This window comes from Nicotiana sylvestris, chromosome 11, assembly GCF_000393655.2.
Source record: "Nicotiana sylvestris chromosome 11, ASM39365v2, whole genome shotgun sequence".
In the NCBI taxonomy this organism is placed as follows: domain Eukaryota; kingdom Viridiplantae; phylum Streptophyta; class Magnoliopsida; order Solanales; family Solanaceae; genus Nicotiana; species Nicotiana sylvestris.
This window is the reverse complement of record NC_091067.1, coordinates 30508587-30534459: the sequence shown is the minus strand read 5'-3', so window position 1 is coordinate 30534459 and position 25873 is coordinate 30508587.

Genomic DNA, 25873 nt, shown 5'->3' with positions numbered 1-25873 from the left:
GATTCCAAGTGGCCGGAAAGGGTGATGCCATTGACGGAATAATATTATTGGTGGCAATTGCAATGAACCACTGCGTCCACCCACGGTCGCTATCATCACCCATGCTGGTCAACAGAGCATGGTGGCCATACTTGCAGAGGTTTATCATTCCCCTACGGAAAATCTTAGGAGAATAGAGATTCATCATATGAGCTGAGGTTAGCTCTTCTCTAGTCTCTTGGCATAAACACCGAAGACAAGCAATCGTCCTCCACACTGAAGGGTTCACCTATGCCAAGCATACTTGGTAGCGAAGGCAAAACTCTGCAATCATGGAATCGAGCTCTCCACTCAAAGAAAACACATCCAAAGTAAAGGGATACGTGTAAAAATATGTAAAACCTTTCCTAGGAAGGGTCACTCGCTCCGATAGATCAGGAGCAATGATGTCCAACTTGTGGCAGTGACAGTCTTTCATCACAGTAGGAATATTGGAAGGGCGAATTGAAGATGGATACCTACTGACAGCCCATGAACGAGGGTTAGTAGTAGGAAATTTTTCTTCGAAATCTTTTGAGGTGTAAGACTTCGTGGGATAATGGAACTTATCGTTGGAGGAGCAGAGTCCTCAGTCTTGTTCTTTTTCTTTGAAGAGCCAGCGCGTTTGGAAGAAGAAACCATTGAATAAGAGGAAGGAAAAGGGTTTTGGTTCGAAGAGAATTAAGGAAATGATGGAAAACAGAGATGCAAGTTAAAAGTTTGAGAAATTATGAAGTACATAGGATAAAGGTGATGCGTATAAGTAAAATTTTGGCGGCTAAATTCATGGCCATGATTACCTCGATAATCGGCAAAGGTTGTGATTAATCGTGGGATGACACGTGTTTGGGGTATTAAATGCGCAGAGACGTGCGTCTAATCAACTGTCAGAGGCTTGCAAAGAGAATTATAATTCCTGCCAAAAGGAGTATTTCTACCAATTTCCTCGTAACACAAGATTGTGTCACCGGAAAGCAGGGTGACTATCTGTATATGGAAAAATATGATATGACACATGGTCACCTAAAGGAAGGACACGTGGAACCCAAGACGGAGATGGTCACTGAACGCAGCTATTCCGCTTGTCACCGGGAGAGAATGTTCATAAAGGTGTATTAAATGCTTTGCGTCCGGTAGCATTTAATAGAGAATATTCTGCAGTATTAAGAACGTCAACCCGTTACAAGGAATTTGATATTTATTTCCACTGTTACACCTTCATCAATGGCCCTTATAATTGACATTAAAGGAGGGCACGATCCTAGGACCTCCTTCCCAATACATAACTGTAAATAGAGAGCTCAGTTATCATTGTAAAGAGACGAATTTTCTGGCAAACTTATACTACATTCTATACAAAGCTTTATATCATTTACTTTTTTACTTTTTGATCTCATCATTGCTTTAACCAGAAGTCTTGCTCCCGGAATCGTCATTTCTGCTATTTTATCTATATTTTGAGGCTAAGTATCGTATTATTCTTCAATTGTTTTATTATTTCTAGATCAAATTAGTTCACTTGTCTAAAAACCACGTACAAATTTAACTGTACCATTTTACGGGTAAACAAAAATGTCCTTATTATTCTTGTCGATGTTTTTGAGGCTTTCGATCTTAGTGAAGTGGGCGTACCACAACCTGGAGATCATGCTGAAATATGCAAGGTTATTTCAACTTCTAAGAGATATGAATGTTTGCACATATATGATCAAAGATGTCAAAGTAGTTATTTTCGATACCTTGAATGAGGAAGAAATTGTTCGTGCATAATATATTTGGCCATTTTGGATCATATTGAACCAATTGCAAGGGATATAACACGGAAATGTGGTGGGTTGCCACTAGCAATTCTATTTCTGGGCATGTCCATGAGAAATAAATTAAACTGATATTGATCAATAGGAATATGCTTTGGAATAATTGAGAAGCTGGTATATATTAACCAAACTGTTCAACTGTAGATCAAGAGGTTTTCATAAACATAAAAACTACGATTCTTTGGAGAGAATATTGGTCTTTGTTTTTGTTCATTTTTTATTTATTAGGTCGTTCTGATCAATTGGTTGATTTAGGAACTGTTTTCTTAGCCTTATCGGAACCGGACACAAAGCTTATTAACCCTTCTTACTCAATCCATTGTGCAGATTAAAATAACAACAACAACAGCAACAACAACAACCCAGTATAATCCCACACGTGAGGTCTGGGGAGGGTAATATGTACGCAGACCTTACCCCTACCCCGAAGGGTAGAGACTGTTTCCAGGAGACCCTCGGCTCAAAAAATAACAGAAGCCGATATATTAGTACCATAAAAATGCATAATAAAATAACAGCGATACAATAAATATGAAATACATAATACGAAATACGAAAAAAATGGTTGGTATAGTAAAACTAGCAGGTAAAGCCCTGCATCAATAGACGACCAATGACCTTCTTAGTCTAACTCCTAACTAGCTAGTCTCACTCTATTGTGCTGTAGAAATATTCACAACTCTCCCCTAACCTACAATCTTAATACTCGACCTCCATAATTCCCTGTCAAGGGCCATGTCTTCAGTAATCCTAAGTCGCGCCATGTCCTGTCTGATCACCTCTCCCCAATACTTCTTAGGTCGTCCTCTACCTCTCCGCGTGCCCACTACAGCCAATCGCTCACACCCCCTCACCGGTGCATCAGTGCTCCTCCTTTGAATGTGCCCGAACCATCTGAGTCTTGCTTCCCGCATCTTGTTCTCTATGGGGGCCACGCCCACCTTCTCTCGAATATCTTCATTCTTAATCTTATCCATTCTTGTATGCCTGCACATCCACCTCAACATCCTCATCTCCGCTACTTTCATCTTCTGGATGTGTGAGTTCTTTACCGGGCAACATTCAGTTCCATATAACATGGCAGGCCTAACCACTGCTCTATAAAACTTACCTTTTAGTAACAGTGACACTTTCTTGTCACACAAGACTCCCGACGCTAACCTCCACTTCATCCACCCCACCCCTATATGGTGTGTGACATCCTCGTCAATCTCCCCGATCCCCTGAATAACCGATCCAAGGTACTTGAAACTACCCCTCTTGGGAATGACTTGAGAGTCAAGCCTCACTTCAACTCCCGCTTCCGTCGGCTCAACTCCAAATTTGCACTCGAGGTATTCCGTCTTCGTCCTGCTCAACTTGAAACCTTTAGACTCAAGAGCATGTCTCCAAATCTCTAGCCTCTCGTTGACGCCGCCTCGTGTCTCGTCAATTAGAATAATGTCATCAGCAAATAGCATGCACCATGGCACCTCCCCTTGAATATGATGAGTCAGTGCATCCATCACCAGGGCAAATAGGAATGGGCTGAGCGCAGACCCTTGGTGCAACCCCGTAATAACTGGAAAGTGTTCAGAGTCGCCTCCTACTGTCCTAACCCGAGTCTTAGCTCCATCATACATGTCTTTAATCACCCTAATATAGTCAATCGGGACCCCTTTATCCTCTAAGCAGCTCCATAAGACCTCCCTAGGAACCTTATCGTACGCTTTCTCCAAATCAATAAACACCATGTGAAGATCCTTCTTCCTATCCCTGTACTGTTCCACCATCCTCCTAATAAGGTAGATAGCTTCTGTGGTAGATCGCCCCGGCATGAACCCGAACTGGTTGTCTGAAATAGACACCGTCCTTCGCACTCTCATTTCTACCACTCTCTCCCAAACTTTCATGGTATGACTTAGTAATTTGATGCCCCTATAGTTGTTACAGCTCTGGACATCACCTTTGTTCTTATACAACGGGACCATTGTACTCCACCTCCACTCTTCAGGCATCCTATTAGTCTTGAATATAACACTAAACAATGCAGTAAGCCATTCCAAGCCTGCTCTACCCACACACCTCCACAGTTCAACCGGGATTTCGTCTGGCCCGGTAGCTCTGCCCCTTCTCATCTTACGCATTGCCTCCATGACTTCATCGATCTCAATGTCCCTACAATTACTTAATTCATGGTGACTGTCGGCATTCCTCGATTCCCCAGGTCTAATATCTTGAACTCCTTCTTCACTTAGAAGTTTATTAAAGTAGGTCTACCACCTCCTCTTAATCTGGTCATCTCCCATCAAAACTTTGCCGTCGTCATCTTTTATGCACCTCACCTGGTCTAGATCTCGAGTTATCCTCTCTCTCGCCTTAGCGAGTCGAAATAACTTCTTCTCCCTGCCTTTGTTCCTTAGTTCCTCATACAGACGAGCAAAAGATGTCGTCTTAGCCTCCATCACTGCCATCTTTGCCTCCTTCCTAGCTACCTTATACCTTTGACTGTTCTCTCTCTTCTACTCCTCGTTAGTGCTCCCTACTAACCGCAGGTAAGCCGCCTTCTTCGCTTTCACTTTACCTTGGACAGCTGCATTCCACCACCAATCTCCTTTGTGACCACCATTGCGGCCCGTAGATATCCCTAACACCTCTCTCGCCGCCTTTCTTATACAGTCCGCCGTCGTCGACCACATTGTGTTTGCGTCCCCACCACTTCTCCAAGCTCCCATTGCCGATAACCTTCTTTCCAACTCCTTGACTTTATCCTTAGTCAAGGCGCCCCACCTAATCCTAGGGCGTCCTTGTACTGACCTCTTCTTCCTCCTTATCCTAATACAAATGTCCATCACCAAAAGCCTATGCTGCGTTGAGAGGGTCTCACCTGGGATAACCTTGCAGTCCTCGCACAACCTTCTGTCGCATCTCCTGAGGAGGAGATAGTCAATCTGAGTCTTCGCCACCGAACTTTGGTAAGTAACCAAATGTTCATCCCGCTTCGTAAAACTCGAGTTCGCAATGACTAGATCAAAAGCCTTGGCAAAGTCCAACAGCGCAATGCCCCCTCCGTTCCGCTCTCCGAAACCAAAGCTGCCATGCACCTCAGTGTACCCACCTGCAGATGACCCAATATGACCATTGAAATCTCCTCATATGAATAATCTCTCAGAAGGCGGTATACTACGAACAATCTCATCCAACCCCTCCCAAAAGCTCCTCTTAATATCCTCATCTAAGCCTGCTTGCGGTGCGTACGCGCTAACGACATTTAAAGTACCCTCACCTACCACCAACTTAATAGTCATTAGTCTATCATTCACCCGCCTGACCTCTACCACGGACTCTCTAAGATGGCTATCTACCAGGATACCCACTCCATTCTTACCCCTCAGGATACCAGAGTACCACAACTTATACCCATCCACGTTTTTCGCCCTCGATCCGACCCACCTAGTTTCCTGGACACACGCTATATTAATCTTCCTCTTCTGCAGGATTTTCGCCAACTCTATGGATTTACTCGTTAGTGAACCTATGTTCCATGACCCGATTCTCAACCTATAGGCTCCATTGCCCCCTCTACCTCCCCTGCTACCTGACCCACCCCTAACCCCAGCCCCCACTCTGCCCCACCCGAGGACATGCCCTTATTCTATCATTCCAGACTGCAGCCACTACACCTACAACAATCTAGAGAAGACTCGCACAACGTACGCAAATCAAACAAGAAGGAAACAAGTGGTAACTAGTATCCTAGTTGAAAGGTTTAACTATTGCAAAGTAAAGTAACAGTAATTTAGCTAACACCAAAAGGGAAACAGTAAAACAGGAGGTACCAACTCCCGATAACAAAACCTGTGGCTGATTTGTTGTACTCGATGCAGTTGTGCGCTCATGCACCACTTCCTACCGCCCTTTGCTGACGCTCGCCCAGGTTGCTCTCCTTTGCCAGTGCTCGTACGCCCAACTTGTCTCCAATACTCCGAGAATTCCTGAAATCACAGAAAATACCACGACCCAAAAACCAGAAGAAGCTATCACCGCTACCACTGGTATAGCCCCAACAATATAAAATGTACCAAGAAAGGAGAGGAAGAAATTTTTTTGAAGAAAATGATGACGTGAAGCAAGACAGAACAAGTGCCATTCTCAGCTGAAAATTCAATTATATAGTCTTGATAGACCAAAATCAAACCCTACAAACAAGCAATAATACCACAAGTGCAGAGTGGAATTGAAAATTAGTCAATACAATCAATTGCCACAAAATGCACAGAGGCACACAATGCTGGCAACAAAAGTTTAGGATTTATGTAAAATCAGTAATGTTTAAGCTTACTGATTTAGATCTTGGCATAAATAGGGAATGTAATAGCTCAAATATAGAAATGCGGAGTGAAATAACTTAATTAAAAGCAGTAAAATTTTCTGAAAATTACGACTTTTGAATAGTAAATTAGTAGTTTCTAATTTTTCTTTCTTCTTCTTTTTTTGAGAAAAATCTTCAATCAGTTCAAAAGATGAAAACTCTTATTGTTGAGGTTCATGCAGTAAGAAGCCGATAAAAACAGCAGAAATTAACCGAGCAAATACCACTTTACACAGATCCTGCCGGAAAACTCCCCTTAAAACAGGTAAGTCGTCGGAAAGACACGAACTTCGCCGGATATCACTACTTAACGGCACAAGGACGGCAGTAGAACCCTAATTTGATGCTCGCAAACACAAATCTTAAACGGAACTGATACGTTTAAAGATTAAAATAACAAAATTAAAATTCAAGAATAATAAAATAAGTATGAGATTAAACTAGTAATTCGATCATTTATGAAGAAGAATGGCCAACAACTAATCTGATCAAATAATTACTCAAATAATTCTTTTGGTTAGTCTTAATCTGTAAGAGTACGAAATTTAGTTTGTAGTTTAACTGGAGTCGATAATTTCTTAAGTTCAACAAATACAAACAATAAAAGAAATAACGTAAGAAATAATCTTTACAAAGCCACGGCTAACTAGACTGGGTTAACTATCATCAAAAGAAAATCCATCTGCTATATTTTTCGAAAATTTGTACTTACACTCATTTGTCTCGCCTCATCATTGACAAAAATAAAGATCCATCTTTTTTCTTGTGGATATTAGAATACATTTGCATTCTACTATTATAAGGTCCTCTAGTTTGAGTTTCGTAGCATTTTGTATCAAATAGTAACATCGTGAATAACTTCATTTTTATAATTAGCAAATGTCAAAATATAAATGAACTATATATATCAGTTCATGCTTCGCTTTGGGTATTTATCTTTATCCAGGGAACGAATTATTTTTGTTTTTTTGCACGATTTTTACGACAAATATCCTGCATTATTTACAAAAACAAGACAGATAAAATACGGCACCTATATTTACTAACATTTTCAGTGTCTTATTAATTTTCATCAAATAACTTAGGAACTTGCACCTGCATATTCGTTTGCTTTACAACCCCCTTCTTGTCTAACATGTAAAGTCTTTCAAATATTTGTACCCAAAAAGTTGGTCAATCAAACCAATTAAACCAAAATTATTAAAGTTAACCGTACATACCAATCACATCTACTGTATAGTACTTTGTCTTAGAAGTAGTTGGAATAATTTTGTTATGATTTTCTTATCATATTTGAATTTTTTTTTAAGGAAGGACAAATAGTTTACCATAATTGATTCTTACTTTTCCTACAAGGGTAGTATAAATCTTTTCCATATTCATCATATCCCTTTCTCATGGGAAAAAGTTGCGACATCTATAAATTGAGAATCTCTCCTTTATATATAAAATCCATAATGTAGTATTTACGAGAGTTTTGTTTAGGGGATAATTTATTCTCTCATAAGCCTTTTCTTTTATGTTAGTTTTCTCGATTAATTGACCAAACCATATTAAAGAATTATACTTTTTTAGTATGTTTTTCTTTTATATTCTGATTTATGGCCGTTTGAGGATTTTGGCCTTCAATTTGATTTGACGGGGGTTTTATGAGCATCAAATTGAATGTAGGGGATTAATCTGGACCACTGGATGAGTGGATTGTGTTGTATGAGCCACAGGCATATGGCTGGATAACTCGGACAGGCAAGAAGAAGATGCTGGGATGGAAGGATAACAGAGGTAATACAGTGTTGCATATTGCTGCACAGACGGGTCAAGTTGAGGTACGATGCATGTTCTTAATTTTGGAAGATTATTTGGTCTAATAGAAATAATGTTTTTCGTGAGTACCTCTTACAAAATATTGATGGTATGCTATGCTATCCTAAAGGACATTTTAAAGACTTGAATGTCATGTGTATGACTAGGTTATGAGGAATATTTTAGCCGATTTGGATGAATTGTTGGTTTGTTTGATTTGGAGGAATTGGCCGAACGAAAAGAAGAAAACTAATGGCCGGCCCGGCAATATTATATATTAATTTCTAGATTAAAAATGCTGACAAGCTATGGGTTGTCACAGTCTATGTATAATATACTTTTTACTTTACATGACGCTGTAGCTCCAAAATTGATATCTACTTTATTTTTTCTCTTATGTTTCATAAAGCTTAACCTTGTATTGTGGTTGAGTTTTGTTTTACTAATATTTTATACTCATGAAACACGGTTATCAGGTTATTGAGCGATTAATAAAAGAGAAAGTTAACCTTCATGGCAGAAATCAAGCAATTCAAACAGCTCTTGATGTGTGATAGAATATATGAGTCTATCAAACTATATAGAGACCAGGTCCTCTATGAGTTTCTTATGAGAATGCTAATAAAACAATAAATAAATAGAATATGGAGTTTTTACGTGGAAAAATTCCTTCTCAAGGGGATAAAAAATCACGACCTCCACTGGTAGAATTTCAACTTCACTACTGAGCAAATTTTAGATTACAACCTATGCAATCTAGGAATTAAACTCTTAATCCCTCACTAACTTGTAATACACCTATTACAAGCCATTTTGCAATACACCTATTATAAAGACTTCAACTCATGACTAACTCTAGTCACGACACAAACACTAATAGTTTATGGTTTTACAAGAAGTTCCCACATAACGCTTCTAGATAAGCAAGGTAGGAATTACAATGAAGAACAATTACAAAGTTACAACTCAACTAAGGACACACAAAATACTAGTTGTAGGAACTGGTCCGTAGTAGTGTTAAACTTTGTTCTTGATGCATTTGAGAATTGAATCTTTGATTGTCAGAAGCTTGAATGTCAGATGTTTGAATGCTTGAATGAATTCTCAAGTGTTCAAGTGATGTATTGTTGTAATGTTTAATGTTAATTCAACATGGATTACATCAATTGAATGATGTAATCACTTGGTAGGTTAAATGAGAAGTGACTATAGAACTGTGCTGCACTGTTTCTGTGTACAGTGCAGACAATCACTTTCTCGCTGTAGACAGTTGACTTTGTACTGCTGTCAGGGAAATACAAGGGTATCAGGTCCCTGTGTTAGTTCTCTATCATCTGAAGTCATAGCAACTCATATTGGCTGGAGTCCGTTGATTTGAGATGTGTACCAAGTGTGTCAGGTTCCTTATCTGGTTCTTGGACAGTAAGTTTGTTAGATCATCAAAACATAAAGCTAAGGTATTGTAAACCTATCAATTCCCACCCCCCTTGATGATGACAAACTTAGAAATTGATAACACATGTTTAGAGTAAAAAAACCCAGATGAAGTAACATGAACTTCACAAGTTCCCCCTGACTTTATGCTTCCCCCTTAATCAGATCCCTATTTTAATTATACTTTCCCCTTTTGGCATCATTAAAAATACACAAGCAAGTAATTAGCATAAAGAAGTCTAGCCGAGCTAACTCATGCCACATATATGCACACAACATGATAGAAAAGAGAAACAGAGAAACATAAATAATAAACAACAAAAGAGGATAGTTTTTATAAAACATAAGCCTTTGCCATTACAGCAAGGCAGAAATTGGACTATTATCAGCGGAAGCAGTACAACTACATTCCATCCACATCACAAAAGAAAAACAAAAACAAACAATTGCCATAGTCATAAAAAAAAGAGATAATCCAGAAACTGGTCACTGAAACGATTAGCCTAGGAGACACTAGAGGTAGAGGGCTTAGAAGCTGCAGCAAGAGTGTTGAGAACGAGATCAATTCGGGCATTGGCCGACATTTGCACTGCGAGCAGTTTCTCCTTCAGGTTCTCCACCTGTTGCTTGAGATCAACATTTTCTTTGCTCAAACGAGCGATCTCCTCATTTGACCCTGGTGCCCCTTGGGCCTGCTGAATCTCCAGAATGGCATTCCTTGCCCTCAACTTCCTAATCTCCTCAGTAGCACTATTCTTGGCATTGATGAGCTGAGAGATTGTTGAAGTGCTTCCTACTCCTCCACCTTTTTCAATACATTCACATTCTTCCAAAGTAGTTTGGGAGAAGGTATGCTTCTTGGTCCCCATCTTAGGCTGTCCCAAAGGCACTTCGAAGAACTTGAAAACATGCGTGAGAATAAATCCATATGGAATACCATGGTTTCCATCTTTAAAAGTTGCCACTTTTTACATGCGCTCAATCATAATGGCTGGCAAGTTTACAGCCCTAAACCCATCCAGTGCTTCCATCAAATACAAGTCAGACTTGGAAGTAATGGACCTTCTCTCAGCATGGAGTAGAAGAGCCTTGTTTACAAACTCAAATAGCAGCTGATAAACAGGAAACAGAGCTTTCTTGTGAACCCATTCCCCCTTGGACTGCACCTTCCTTCACAATAACATTCCTAAAATTTGACCCACACACATTTTTGACAGAGGACATACCATCTGTAGGGACCTTAAGTATGTCCCTAAGCAAAGCAACATCCAACACAATATCAACTCCATTGACAACAACACAGATATGATCAATTTCAACAGGAAAGAGGTCTGGATAGAAACTTTGGACCTCATCCTCATAGACTTTGGGCACATCTACCTTGAACAGATGTCCCCACTGTTGAAACTCGATCATGTCTATTATTTGTCTCATTTAGGCCATTTCAGAGATCTCTGGGTCAAAAGTGCAACCCCAAAGAACCTTTTGGTACCTTAGCCTTTCCTTAACAGACATACTCTTACGCTTCACTCTCTTTGCAGAATCAGGTTCCCTCACAGTTTCCCCCTTCCTTTTTCCAGACTTCACACTCGATTTTCCTTTTCCACTTGACTTTACTAACACATCCCCATCAGACAATGACTTTTCACTCACAACTTGTTTCAACTTACCATCACCTTTCACTGATTTAGAACTTGGCGTAGCAACACTTTTCTCTCGTTTCTTTTTCTGAGACCTTTTCCCCAAGGAACTTGGTTCCTCTACTGCTTCCTCATCTACTTCCACTACAGGAATGTTTTTGTCACACACAACCTCTCCATTTTTCACCAGCCTCTTTTTCTTCTTCTTGTTGCGTCTTTTGCTCTTTCGCAGGGTAGACTCATAAGCCTCATTTGCTTGCAACCTAGTAGTAGGTCACTTAGGAGAAAGCTTAGGAGTGAGTACTGCCCTCCTCTTGGAAATGAGCGCCTCTAGAGCAACATCATCTTGATCTTCTTCATCACTGGACTTCATAGTAGGAGGCAAAATTTCCAAGGGCTCAACATCAAAGTGAGGAGAAAGAGCAGGGTCCAAACTGAACTGGGAAGATGATCCTTGACCTGTTTCCTCAGGAGAGGGGTCAGGTCCTTTAAGAGGGGTCCCAGTAGTTTCTGCTGGTGCAGAATTTTCAAAGAGCACCACAACTCCTTTTTCTTCTGACAACTGTGTCTCTTTCCTCTGAGACTCAAGCACAGAAGAAATCACCCCATACACTATTCCATCAGTAGATATGGCCAATATGTTTTCTATGGCCTCTTTTTCTTGAGACTCCATGGGTACAACAACCTCTGAGATAGGAACAACTGCAGGCTGATCAATATTAACCTTTAAGACCTTTTCGACCCGCAAAATCGCACTCTTTTCACCATCTTTATTTTGGGATGTGAGAATCTCAGGCGATAGAGACGAAGAGCTATCGAGTTTGGGTTTTTTTGAGTTCTCAACACTTAGAGGGAGAGAGAGGTCTGAGGGAGTGATAGGATAAATAGAGGGTGAATGGAAGTCAGATTGAGGAGTATCATCTACAGAGGTGGTTGAAAAGGGAGTGGTGAGAGGTTTTTCACTAGAGATAGAAGTATAAAGGGTTTTCTCAATTGAGAAGGAGATCATTGGTTGATCTTCAGTCATGGTAGAGGAGAAGTTTGAAGGTTCTGGAGAAGGGCTGAAGAGAAGAGATAATCGTTCAAAGTGAGGAGATGATTTTAATGAGAGAAGAGATAATTATGAGGGAGAGGAGAAACCGGTTCTGAAATAACGGTAATTTTGTGGGGAGCTGCAACGTTTCAAAGGGAGATGAAGGGATTTAAAATGAAAAGACGTGATATATAGGGTCTAAAAAGGTTGATGACATGGCACTCTTTTTGCATCCTTTTAAGATATGTATGAAAAAGCACAAGACTACTAACTTGTGGTATAAGAACCAGGTTCTTGACCTGTACTTCAATAATTTCCATCCTTTTTTACCACTCATGCTGTGCATCTACAGCTTCTATAATCATCATGCGTGTCTAACTGCAACGGTATTGAAGTGAGTTAGACTTGGCCAGAAAACACTTTAGCTAATGTTACCTAAATGTGACTTTCATAGCCAACTGATGGAAATTAGGTCCTCAACGAGGTTTTATTAGCCCCAACTCCAGCCTATTTCGCTCAAAATATTCTCTGCTCAATGCTTTGGTGAAGATGTCTGCAATTTGGTCTTCTGTACTACAAAACTTCATACATATAAGCCCTTTATCCACGTTGTCTCTGAGAAAATGATGTCTCACATAAATGTGCTTGGTTCTTTTATGTTGAACCAGATTCTTGGACATGTTTAGTGTACTGGTGTTGTCACATAGAAGAGGCACACAGTCAGTGTACACACCAAAATCTTCCAGTTGCTGTTTGATCCATAGGAGCTGAGCACAGCAAGAAGCTGCAGCAACATATTCTGCTTCAGTTGTTGAAAGAGCCACTGGATTTTATTTCCTTATGCCCCATGAGATGAGACATGATCCTAGAAAGTGAGCTATTCTAGAAGTGCTTTTCCTATCCACAAGATAACCTGCATAGTCAGCATCCGCATACCCAATAAGATTAAAATTATCACTTGAAGGGTAGTACAGAACCAGGTCCTGTGTCCCTTTAAGATATCTCAATATTCTCTTGGCAGCCTTCAGATGAGAGTTAGGATTTGATTGAAACCTTGCACATAGCCCCATACTAAAGACTATATCAGGTATGCTGGTAGTAAGATAGAGAAGGGACCCAATAATGCCTCTATACATGGTTTGATTTACAGGAGATCCAGGTTCATCCATGTCCAATCGAGTAGTAGTGACAATGAGAGTGTCAATTACTTTTGATGCTTCCATATCAAACCTCTTCAGGAGCTCCTTGATGTATTTATGATGGCTAATGAATGTACCCTTTATGGACTACTTCACTTGAAGACCCAAAATGAAATTCAACTCACCCAACATGCTCATTTCAAACTCACTTCCCATGAGTTTTGCAAATTCTTCACAGAGTGAATCAGTTGTTGCTCCAAAAATGATATAATCAACATATACTCGAACAATGAGCAGGTTCCTCCCTCGTTTCGTCAGGAACAAGGTGTTGTCAATTTTTCCTCTTGTAAAACCATTTTCAAGGAGAAACTTTGATAGTCTTTCATACCAAGCTTGAGGAGCCTGTTTCAATCCATATAGTTCCTTGTCCAATTTGAATACATATTTAGGGTGTTCATGACATTCAAAGCCTAGAGGTTTCTTTACATAGACTTCTTCCTTAAGGAATTCATTCAGAAATGCACTTTTGACATCCATTTGGAACATAGTGAATTCCATATGTGATGCAAATGCAATAAGGATTCTGGTAGCTTCTATGTGAGCAACCGGAGAAAAAGTCTCATCATAATCAATTCCTTCCTCCTGATTGTAACCTTGAACCACTAGCCTAGCCTTGTTCCTTGTAGTGTTTCCATGTTCATCAAGCTTATTCCTAAATACCCACCTAGTTCCTAATGGTCCTATCTGAGGGTCTAGATACCAAGTGCCATACATTGTTCCTTTCTAACTGATGCAGCTCATCTTGCATAGCTGTAATCCAATCTACATCTTTTAAGGCTTCATTGATGTTTTTGGGTCCTATTTGGGAAAGAAAGGCCGAGAACGCAAGCGAATTTCTGGATTTTGATCTGGTTTGTACTCCTGAATCTAGAGGGGTAATTATATTTTCCAGAGGGTGGCAGCTTTTGTGTTTCCAGTTGGGCACTTGAGCCTCATTGGTAGAGGAGCTGGGTAAGTTTGACTGGTTCCCTTACATTCTTCTCTCAGCTACTTGTGGAGTACTTTGAACTGCATCAACCACTCTTTCTTCAGCTTCGGTGGTTGTAATTGTGGTACATGGTTCCTCTCTAGCTGGTGAGAAAGAGACTGCATTGTCTTCACTTGGCTTCTTCACATGACTCATCATGTCTGCCTTTTCGTTTGTCATGTCAATGACTTCACCTGGAACTAGCAGAGGTTCTCCATCTTGATCATCCATGTTGCTTTTCTCACAGGAGGGATAAGACTCGTCAAAGATTACATGAACACTTTCCTCAACATACTGAGTCAGCTTGTTGTATATCTTGTAGGCTTTACTTTGAGAAGAGTACCCCAAAAAGATTCCTTTATCACTCTTAGCATCAAATTTTCCAAGCTGATCCTTTCCATTGTTGAGAACATAACATTTGCACCCAAATGTTCTTATGTGAGTTAGCTTGGGCTTCCTTCCATTCAGTAACTCATAAGGGGTTTTGTTCAAGAGAGACCTGATCATGCACATGTTCACCAAGTAGCAAGCAGTATTGATAGCTTCAGCCCAAAAGTTCTTAGCAATCCCACTATCGATAAACATTGTTCTTGCCATTTCCTCAAGGTATCTATTCTTCCTTTCCACAACTCCATTTTTTTGGGGAGTCCTTGGGACTGAGAAGTTGTGATTAATGTCATTCTCATTACAGAATTCATCAAACTTAGCACTGTCAAACTCTGTTCCATGATCTAATATAATGCATGCTATTCTTGATTCCATATTCACTTGGATTTTCTTTACAAAGGCTACAAACACTTCAAAGATTTCATCAATTGTTCTAAGGAACATAGTCCAAGTGAATCTGGAGTAGTCATCCACTATCACAAAAATGTATCTTTTTCTTCCCCTGCTTTGCAATCTCATAGTGCCATATAGATCCTTTTGGAGAAGATCTAGTGGTTTTGAGGTGTTGACATCCTTATCTGGCTTGAATGAGGATTTCACATGCTTCCCTCTAGCGCAGGCATCGCAAACCTTGTGTTCTTTGAACTTTGACATGGGCAGACCACGAACCAGGTCATTCTGAATCAATTTATTCAGTAGAGAAAAGCTTGCATACCACAGTCTTCTGTGCCACAGTTCAGTATCATCATCAACTGCTTTCAAGCAACTCAGATCACCACTTTATAGATACTCAAAATCAGCAACATAGATATTCTTGTATCTTTTGGCCACAAGTACCACTTCACTAGTTACTAGACTTGTAAATGTGCATATATTGGACAAGAATTCCACCTTGTTTCCTTTGTCACATATCTGGGAGACACTCAAGAGACTGTACTTCAGGCCATTGACATAGTACACATTATCAATTGAGTGAGTGAGTGACTTTTCAACTTTTCCAACACCAAGAATGTACCCCTTTTTCCCATTTCCAAAGGATACACTCCTTCTTTGCAGGGCTTTTAGTGAAAGAAAGTCCATGGTATTTTCAGTCATGTGCTTTGAGCATCTACTGTCTATGAACCATTGTTGACTGCTTCCTTTCACTATTCCCAGCACAAGGAGATCACATGTTAGATCTAGGAACCCAAGCAAGTTTGGGTCCCTTGTAATAAGTAAGAGGATGAGTAGGTGCTCTTTTAGTCCATGCAGGTAACATGCATTTTTATGAGGGCGTAGGAGACACCTAAAGTTGGCACAATCTTTCACTTAAACACTTAAACTAGGCCTCTTTCCAATTAGACACGTTTCTTAGGCAATTCTCATACCAATTAGACACGTTTTTGCTGGCTTATTAATTAACCAAGCGCGTGTTCTGCAATCTCCATCTACGTGACAAAAGTAACCATTAAAAATCGTGCCTCATCATTTTTTGTCCACCTCAGCTATATAGTATTATTTCCACTAAAATACAAATACCCCCTTCTGATGATAGATGACCTAAACAATAGAGTTAGCTTATCAAGCTCACTTTCTTGGACCACAAGCTTGTACTCGAACAATATTAAAAAAATATGTGGGGCTGTAAAAAAATGTAAAAAGATTTTATTTTTGTTCCAAATAAAAACGCATGTAGATTAGGGTTTGAGAGAAAGGGAAAGAGAGAAAATAAAGGAGAGAGGAAATGTTAAATAAGGGATTGGTTTAAGAGAAAGAGGAGGGGGACTGGGTGGGTGGTGGGGTAGCCATTGGAGGGGAGCAAAGAAGCTGCCGTAGGTGGCAACGGGTCAAACTCAAAGAGATAGATAGTGAGATAATAAAAGGGGGAAAAAAGAATAGTTGGCGAACCCTTTAGATTTAAGTGTGAAAACAAAAAAAATGAATACAAGAAAAGTTTCATATGGAAAACTGAAAGGGAAAAAAAGCAAATGTACTATACGATAGTGGGGGAGCTGATATGGTGGAAAAATGAAGAAGATGATGGAACACATTTTGGGGGGGGGAGGGGGGAGGGGGGATGGGGGATTTAGTGAAAATAGGGGTTTTTGTGATCAAATATATTTTTAATATTTAATTAATAAAAAAATGCCATGTTTATTTCATTCACGCGCTCAAAGAGACTAAGAAACACTTTCTTTGCCATGTTATAGTTTTGTGTTTAATTGGTACAGTTTGAAATGAATTCTTGTGTGTAATTGGAAAGAGACCTAGTTTAAGTATCTAAATGAAAGATTGTGCCAACTTTAGGTGTCTCCGTATGTATTACGCCTTTTATGAGTGGCACCTGGTCCCTTTTTAGCAGTTACTCTTTCAGCAAAAACTTTATTTTTCTGCAGAGACTGAACCTTGGCTTGGAAAGTTTCCTTAAAATGCCCATTGTTCCCACAGTGGGTACGCAGCCAATTATCAGGTACAATAACATATTAGCTATGAGGGTCGTAAGGAGTTCTCTCCCTTTGAAACCCCACTCCCTGCCTATTACCACCATTATTAACATACATGACAGTGATAGCCTCCGAGGACCAGGTCCACTTAAGGGATTTCTCAAGATTATTTTTACTCTTTCCAGTTCAGCTTGGAGCTGCCTATTTTTCTCAAGTTCAGCACACAAACTAGTTTTCACAACATTTAACTCGTTTTCAAGCTTAATCTGTGCCTCACTAGCTACCTCTTTCCCTTTTTCAGAATTTCTAGGCATACACTCAGCTCCAAGTTCCTCTATTATTTCCGTTAAGTTGACAATCACTATTAAGAGGTCATCTCTCTCCTGCTCAATAACAGTCACTTTCTCCACTAAGTCATCCTTTTCTTTACTGAACTTCTCAATGGTTTCTTTCAAGTCAACTACTACTGTTGATACTCAATTTTTTTCTATATATTTTTAATATGCATAAATACTTTCAAAAGAGCATATATATGCATGTATAAGCATGCAAAAGGTTTTTATAATTTTTCTATAATTTTAAAGATTTTAAATTGATTTATTTCCTTCCCTTTTACTCATAAAATCCCCAATAATTATCCCTCAAATTATTGTTGTAGTAATTTAGTCATCTAAATCCTATATTTATTCCAAAATACTGTTAAAAATATTTGTATACATTTTTATAATTGCATTTTGTATTTTTAAAGCCAATTTGCATATAATTGCAATACTAGCCTTATTAGGGTACAATTACATTTTATATGCACAAAACGACCTTCTATATTTTTAAAATGTTGAATATTTATTTTAAATCATTTTAGTACATGAAATTATTTTATAGAAACTATTTACTATTTATTATAAATTATATAGGGATAAATTGGCTATTTAAAATATAGCCAGATTGCATTTCACTTTTAGCCTCAATTTTAACCCAACCCCAGCCCAATTCCTAATCGGATTACCCAACCCAAACCCTAAACCCGCCTACCCAACCCAAAACCAATTAAATCATGGTCGTTGATCTGATTAACTCTTGCCTTTTTTAACTCTAAACGACCCCTAACCCTAACTCATTCTCCCAAACCCGCCGCCTCTGTATTCTCTCATCTCCTCTCCTCACCCTCAAACCCTAACCCTTCAACCACCGATCTCTCTTCTCCGGTGATCTCTCATCGACTCCTAAGCCTCCAATGGCTTCTCTCATGCCATGGCTTCCTTCTCTAAGTTCTTCAAGGGCCCAGGGCCACGCCGACTTGCATCTAGGTTTCGTCATTTGTCTGTTCTTGGCTACTCCAGTGTGATTTCGAGCATAATCATGGTGTATTTGTTACAATCCTTGGGATTCTAGATAGGTTCTTTCATCTCTATATGGATTTCTTCTGAAACCCTAATTCCTTCCTATATCTCTTAGATCTATACAGATCTAGGATGATCTGAGTTTGTTTGTTAATGTTTTACACTCCCCTTGGAACTCTTTTACAAGAATCATTGATTTCAAGTGTTTTTTACCTTCTTCTAAAAATTAGGGTTTCAAAACTTCTTTTAAAATTTTGTTTAACTGATTCTTTGTGTTTAAACTTCTACTTCTTGCATTATTTTAACTGATTCTATGAGTTTATCATATCTTTAACTCGTCTATGTTGAAAGCCCTAATTTTTCTAGGCTTCTTCGTTTGATTTTGTGACTGGCCTGTTCTTGTTTGAGTTTCTGTGACTATATCACCTAGAATATATTTCTACTGAGTTTTTATGCCTAACTTACATCAGCTCTATGCGTTGGGGTTCATCTTGACTGGTAAACACTTGCCTCTTTGCTTGCTATGTTTGATTACTCCTATCTCACTCTATTTATATGCTAAAACATTGACTTATGACTCTCTCTTTGATTGACTCTGAGCTCCCTGTTTCTTGGCTTGATTTGAAAACTTCCCTTTAGACCTTCGATTCTCCTATTTAAACTTGATTTATTTGCTTATCCATGGGAACCCATGTTACTCTCCTTAGATCAGTAATTTTGAGTCCTTGATTCACTGATTTACTATATGCTGATTTTCGATTGTTTTCATATTCTGCAACTTTATTTTATTTTCTTACCTTATTGGTTAACTGAGTATTTTATTGATTCTTCACTAGTTGTTTCCTTAATTGAACCCTTATGTACTTATCCTTAATTGTCTATTTTGTACCTGATGCCCTACTTGATTTCTTTCATAAACATTTTTTTCCCATTACCGTTGGTTGATTACCCCTTAATTAAAGGAGTACTTACATTGATTTGATTCTGATTAGTACTTGGTTCCATAATTACTATACTACTGTGATTCTTGTCTTATTTTGCCTAATTTCAAACTACTATATATACACACTCTCTCAGTAGCACAAACACACGAACATTGGTTCAAAACTCTGTCTTTCACACTAAAAGCTTTTTGCTCTCTTTTGTGTTACTTACTACTGTCTAAAGTCAGCCGGCTGTAAGCCAAGGCTGACTACTGGGTTCTCTTTCACTTTGTGTTTACTATCCCCTTACTGGTATATTCTAATTTCAATTCTAGTCCCAAAACAACATGCGTCTCCTATTACTTTAATTTGTCATGTTTCTAATATGCTTCTATCTATGGTTTTGTTGTTCAACCTGCAATTAACATGTCTACTTCACTGTCTTCTTTGCTGCATGCTATATACCGCCTTAGGATCCCCTTCTAGTATGTCCCAATGTGACTATGTTTCTCTGATTTCTGGCATGCACCTTCTTGTATGAAGTAATTGGCCTATTGATTCTGTATTAACCCTAAAGTTCATGCTATACTTTAAAATCCTTGACCCCTTTTAGGATTCTCTGATTCTGTGCTTACTATATGCCCTATGCTTATCCCAAATCCCCATTACTCCTAAGTGGATGTGTGCATCTGTTTGACTCCATGTGTTGAAGTTCTTCTGGTTCTGTATTTAGTTTGATTGATTGTTATTCACCTTATCTTTCTTTTAAATTGTCTTATGTGTTTTTTTTTTCAAAACCATTTCAAGCAAATCTTTTTTTAATATTGTTTTCCTACTGAAACCTTTCCAATTGTGTCAAGCACTCTCACTCTACCCTTAAGTCACTAGTTTCTGCCCCCTCCAGTGTGTGTACTACCTTGGGATCCTTTTGAGAACCCTCTCAACTCTGGCACACTGAGGCTGGCCCTTCCACACTGCACTTACTCAATTTGGTTACAAAGTCTAGGTGTGAGCACTGCCCGAAATCCTTGAGATCATTAGGGAACTCTGACGCACCTAGACAATGATATTATCTATGAAACTGGCATTTGAGGCTATTGGAGGTTTTGGGAAATCACTTGGGACTACTTCAAGCTCCCTATATTGTAACTTCTTCTTTTCCTTTTATCTATTTATGTAATTCATTCATATGGTCTATAATAATTTGTAGATAAATATTGGGGTAACTAGTGAAAAAGGGTGGGTAGTTACATATTTGTGGGGTAATACGGGTAGAAACCCTGCCTATAGGACTTTATATTTTACTGTGTTTGCCTTACCATGTTAGAAATCATGCCTATAGGTCTCAAGTGGTTCCAATAATAGAAATCATGTTTATAGGTCTTAAAATCAACCTCACAAGTAGATACTATGCCTATACAATATGATCTAGTTCAACTTCTATTATAACTGATATTTATATGTGCTTTCATTTGTTATCATGCCTACCAGTTTTTAACATCAGTTTTTTAAACAATTAGATACCATGCCTATAGGGAACAACACCAGAAATTCTGCCTATAGATTTAAACCAGTTTAGTTTAAATAAATTAATCCAGTCCAGGATTAGTTCACTTTGAAACTAGTTTAATTAGTGGTTTATTTTCTCTGAAATGAATTCTTTCAAAATTGCCTTAATCTATCATTAGACAGCATGCATGTAGGGATTCAAGAGTCTGTTTTAAAATCTGCCCTGTTTTACTATATAAAACGTAGTTATCATTATTCCGCATGTAGGCAAACCTATAGGGCATTTTCAAATCCTGTAACTCTAAAACTGTTTCTGCTACTTAGTGTCGTTCTAATTTTAACAGGCTTAAAAAATCAGTAGGCAAACTGATAGGACCATTACTTCTAAGTTTATAAAATAAATAAACTACATATCTTCTGTGTCTTGATATTCATTTAGACATCATGCCTTAGGATACTGTTTAACAAAAGACCCTTATTTGTGTTTGAGTCGTGCTGCTTATGTGCATTATTTGTGTAGGTAAACTTGAGCCTCTAATTGCTTCTTTCCTGTCTTATGTGCTAAGGTCCTATTTGTTCTTGCCTGTCGCCTTAGTATTTTCTCCTTTAAACCTTAGGGGTCTGTCTAGAACTACCTATATGTATAGGTCCTAAATTTCCTCCAGGACCATTAAGAAGGGACGGGTAACAGCACGCAATAGAGATCGCTGACCAACACTTGCTTTAATGACCACTAAGGGGGTGAGAAGGGTAGATATGAGATATGATGACTACGCGCTAATGTCACGTGTAGCCCCTCATTGAGGAGTGTTTACCGGACATTGTGTGGGGTGATCCTATAGGCTAACCAACCTAGGACTTCCCCTTTTTCCAAAATTCCTTTTGTTTAAACCTTGTTTTATATGTATACAACTTGTTCAAAATCTTTGCCTTGTTATTTGAGTTATACAACGTCCAACGTGCTTTACTTGCAAACTATTTGATTCAACTATTTATTTGTTAATGGACTAATTCGTAAGTATAAGTTCGGTCGGGACCCACAGTTGTGGACCAAGAGAGGTGCCTAACACCTTTCTCTCGAGGTCATTTCGAGCCCTTACCCTAATCTCTGGTAATGCAAACTAATTCAAGAGTTAACCGCTCTGGGTGTCCTAACGCACCATAATCCGTTAGGTGGAGACTCTTCAAATACCCAATTACCAAAAGGAAGTGAGTTATTACCCCCATATAATGTCGAAATCCGGACTTTCTCCGCAGAGAGAAAAGAGGGCGCGACAACTACTACCACCAGATCGTCTCTTTCATGTTCTACACTAGTGATTTTCTCAGTTAGAGCCTTCTTTTTATTTTCCAGATTATCTATAGTTTCCTTTAAATCAACCACATAGACTACCAAGTCATCTCTGGCTTTCTCAACATCTCATAATTCTATGGTCAAGGCATCCTTATCATCTACAAGACTACGATAGGAATCAATTAATACATTTGCTAATGACATGAGTTCTTTAGGAGAGTAGGATTTCAGATTTCTCTTAACATCCCTGTAGTTTACCTCATCATTGTCATCATCTTCATCATTGTCTGATTGAGCCATCAAAGCAAATATTGAATCATATTCATTTGCTTCACTTTCAACTGCCATCATAGAACTATCACCTGCATCAATTTCTTCTTCAGACTCACTGGAGGAATCTTCACATGCTGCAAGAGCTTGCTTTACAATGTTGTCAGTGATATTCTTTCTTTTGAAGCGTTTGTCAAGAACCGGGTTCCTCTTGGCTGCTTTATCAAGGTTGTATTTGAAGTGTTCCACATTTGTGACAGAGGTCATAATTCTTTGGTCTACTGGAACTGCCTCTCTTTGGTATCCCTCCATTCCCTCTGACCATTTTCTGAAATCTTTTGGTTAGGTAAGCCATGTCACAGTCTTCCTCACTTGAGTCATTGCCTTTAGCTTTGAGTAGCAGGTTCTTTTCCTTCTTTGGTTCTCTTCTTTCACTGTCCTTCTTCTTCTTCTTCATCTCGTAGGTTTTAAGATTTCAAACTAGCTCATCTATAGTTAGGGCATGCAGTTCTTTGCTTCAGTGATGGCATTCACTTTACTTTCCCATGAACTAGGCAAAACACTGAGAATTTTTCTTACGAGCTTGTTCCTAGGAATGATTTACCGAGCGAGTGTAGCTCGTTTATGATGGAAGTGAATATTCTGTGCATGTCTTGAATAGATTCATCATCTTTCACCCTGAAGAGCTAATACTCAATGGTGAGCATATCAATCTTAGATTGCTTTACTTGAGTGGTTCCGTCATGTGCTGTTTGCAATACTTCCAATATTTCCTTGGCGGATTGACAAGCTGAGATCCTATTGTATTCATCAAGTCCTATGCCACACACCAAAATTTTCTTGGCACGAAAATGTTTCTCCACAAATTTACCCTTAACATTAATAAACTTTTAAAAACTACCCTCCAGTATAATGGTAGAGGTAAATTTGGTCGAATAATATAACGAATGTTAGATATAGACAATATTCAAAAGTAGAGGGGTAAATTTGGACCTTTTTCCAAGAATCCATTTGATATGTGAGCTTGTGGTCAATATAATTTATTTTAAGGTTGTTTGGCCATTAAACGAATTCTATCTTGTAATTGTCTTATAATGAAATAATCGTATTGGTTTGAAAAGCATTAGCTCGCCTCTAATAAAACATTTTGATTGTCTTGACCTATTGGCCCCTTTTTTACTTATATCATTTTGTCATCAACACTCGTCTCATAAATATAATCCCCCACTTCCCTAGTTTCTAAAACTTTCTTTTTACCATCTGTAACTTCTTATCTTATTATCATCAATGTTTATATGGTTTAGTCAAAAATTGATTAAACTAATGACTAACCATTAAAACACTTTTTGAAGTTAAAAGAAAATAAAAATTTAAAGAGAGATTATATAAAACTATTCTTGGAGTCCAAGGCTTCTTCTAATTCAGTCACTTTCTCAGCAGTGGCAGCCTCGTGCTCAATTGCAGCAAGAACAATGACCTGGACTTTAGCCCATTTAGCCTTAGCTTCATCGAATCTTACCCTCAGCGGGCCAATTTCTTGGCTAAGGTTCAACACATCTTACTCACTTTGCTGCAAACGAGCCTCCAATACAACTGCCTCGGTGGCTTTGGTTTCTAATTCTGAGAGTCGGAGAATAGTTTGATCCCGTTCTACCAAAGGTTGATCCCGCTCAGATGTGAGTTCCTCCTTCTCATGGATTAAACTCTGAAGGCATTCGGAAGCAAGAAAGTTGGCATACAAAAGAAGAGAAACAAAACTTAGAATGCATTCAGGCAAAAGTAGAAGAAATGACAAAGGAATAAAGGAATGCACCGATGCAGCATTATGCATGGCATTGTTTATCAAGCACTCTCCCGAGAGTACTTGGACCTTTTCTCAATCTTTATCTAAAGCTAGATGCTTCAGATAGTTACCAAGATCCATTGGCAGAGAAATCAGGTTGCACCCGATAGAGACCAAAAGAGTAACATTCCTCCTCCCCCGTGGATCATTAGAAGGGGCAGCATAACTTTGCCCAAAATTCCCATGAACTGGGGACTGGGGAAGAGGAACAACATCTTCACGGTCCTGTGCAGCCGGCGAAGATGATGTACCAATTGCTGGTGAAAGAGTTGATGAATATGGAAATAATGTAGCAGTTGCTGGTATTGGTGAATGTAAGCACGTGATTTTTGCCCAATATGAGAATTACTCCCAAAAAATTCAAAAATAAAGTAATTTTTCTTGATGTGCAATTTTGTGATATTTTGAATAATTATTTGTATTTATTTGTGCATGTTTATTTGCTAAATTAATAAAAAATACAAAAATATGTCGCATTTTGCATATAGGATTTAATTCTACAATTGTTAGTAATTAAATTTGTTTTACAAAAATTAAAAATTACAAAAATAGGCATCGTTTGCATTTTTAGCATTTAATGTCCAAATATACAATTTTATGCTTAATTAATACTTAATTGTGTGTTAATTGTTATTGGGAGTTAATTTGCGCTTTTATAACTTAATTTAGTTCTTAATAATAGTTTAAGTATTTTTATAATTTAGTTTTAGAAAAAATAAAAGAAGAAAAGAGAGCGAAAATATAAAGAAAGTCGGAATTAGGCCTCTTCTTCAATTTCAAGCCACAGGCCCAAAAATGGCCCAATCTTCCCTACGACCTAGTCCATTTCGAACTGGGTCGACCCAGTCCATAACCCAACACCCCTATTATCTTACAAACAACACAAAACAAAAAGAAAAAAATGAAGAAAACCCTAAAAAATGTTAACTCATCCGCCACCCCTCCTATTGACTTCATCTTCTCCAACCTTCAAACCCCACCTCCTATGGCTTCCATTTGCCTTCAACTTCAAGCAGCCATGGCTACACACATACACGCACGTCACCCTCACGACCCCGACTCAACTAAATGACCCCAAGAGCCATAGTTACTGCTGACCACGCAGCTATCTCGGCGTCGTCGCTTCATCTTCTTCGTCCCTCATCAACCACGAGCTCGAGCTTCGACATCCATCCATGGCTGTCGTTGCTGCTGCTCAGACAGCTATCGCCATAGCCGCTTCTTCGGCTTTCAGCTTCAAGCGAACCAAACAGACCCATCACACGAACCGCTACCTCACCTTCATCTTGTTCGCCACAACCAAACGCAACTGCTTCTGTTTCGCGGCACGCTGCTACTGTCTGCTCCTCCATCGTTGCAGTTGCTGTATTTTCATCGCATTGCTGCCCACGAACAGCTTATTTCGAGTTCATCCTCGTTTGGTCGAGCTTCATCTTCTCCGTCATGGTTGCCATAGCTGATGCTCCATTTGTTGCTGCTGCGTTGTTCTTCTTCGTCTCCGTCGCGGCCAAGATCACGCAGCAACTGCTGCTGCTCACGTTTCCGCCATGGACGAGCAAGCTTTGATGCTGCCATGGCCATCTGCGAACTGCTGCTCCTTCCTCTCCATCTTCTTCGTTTAT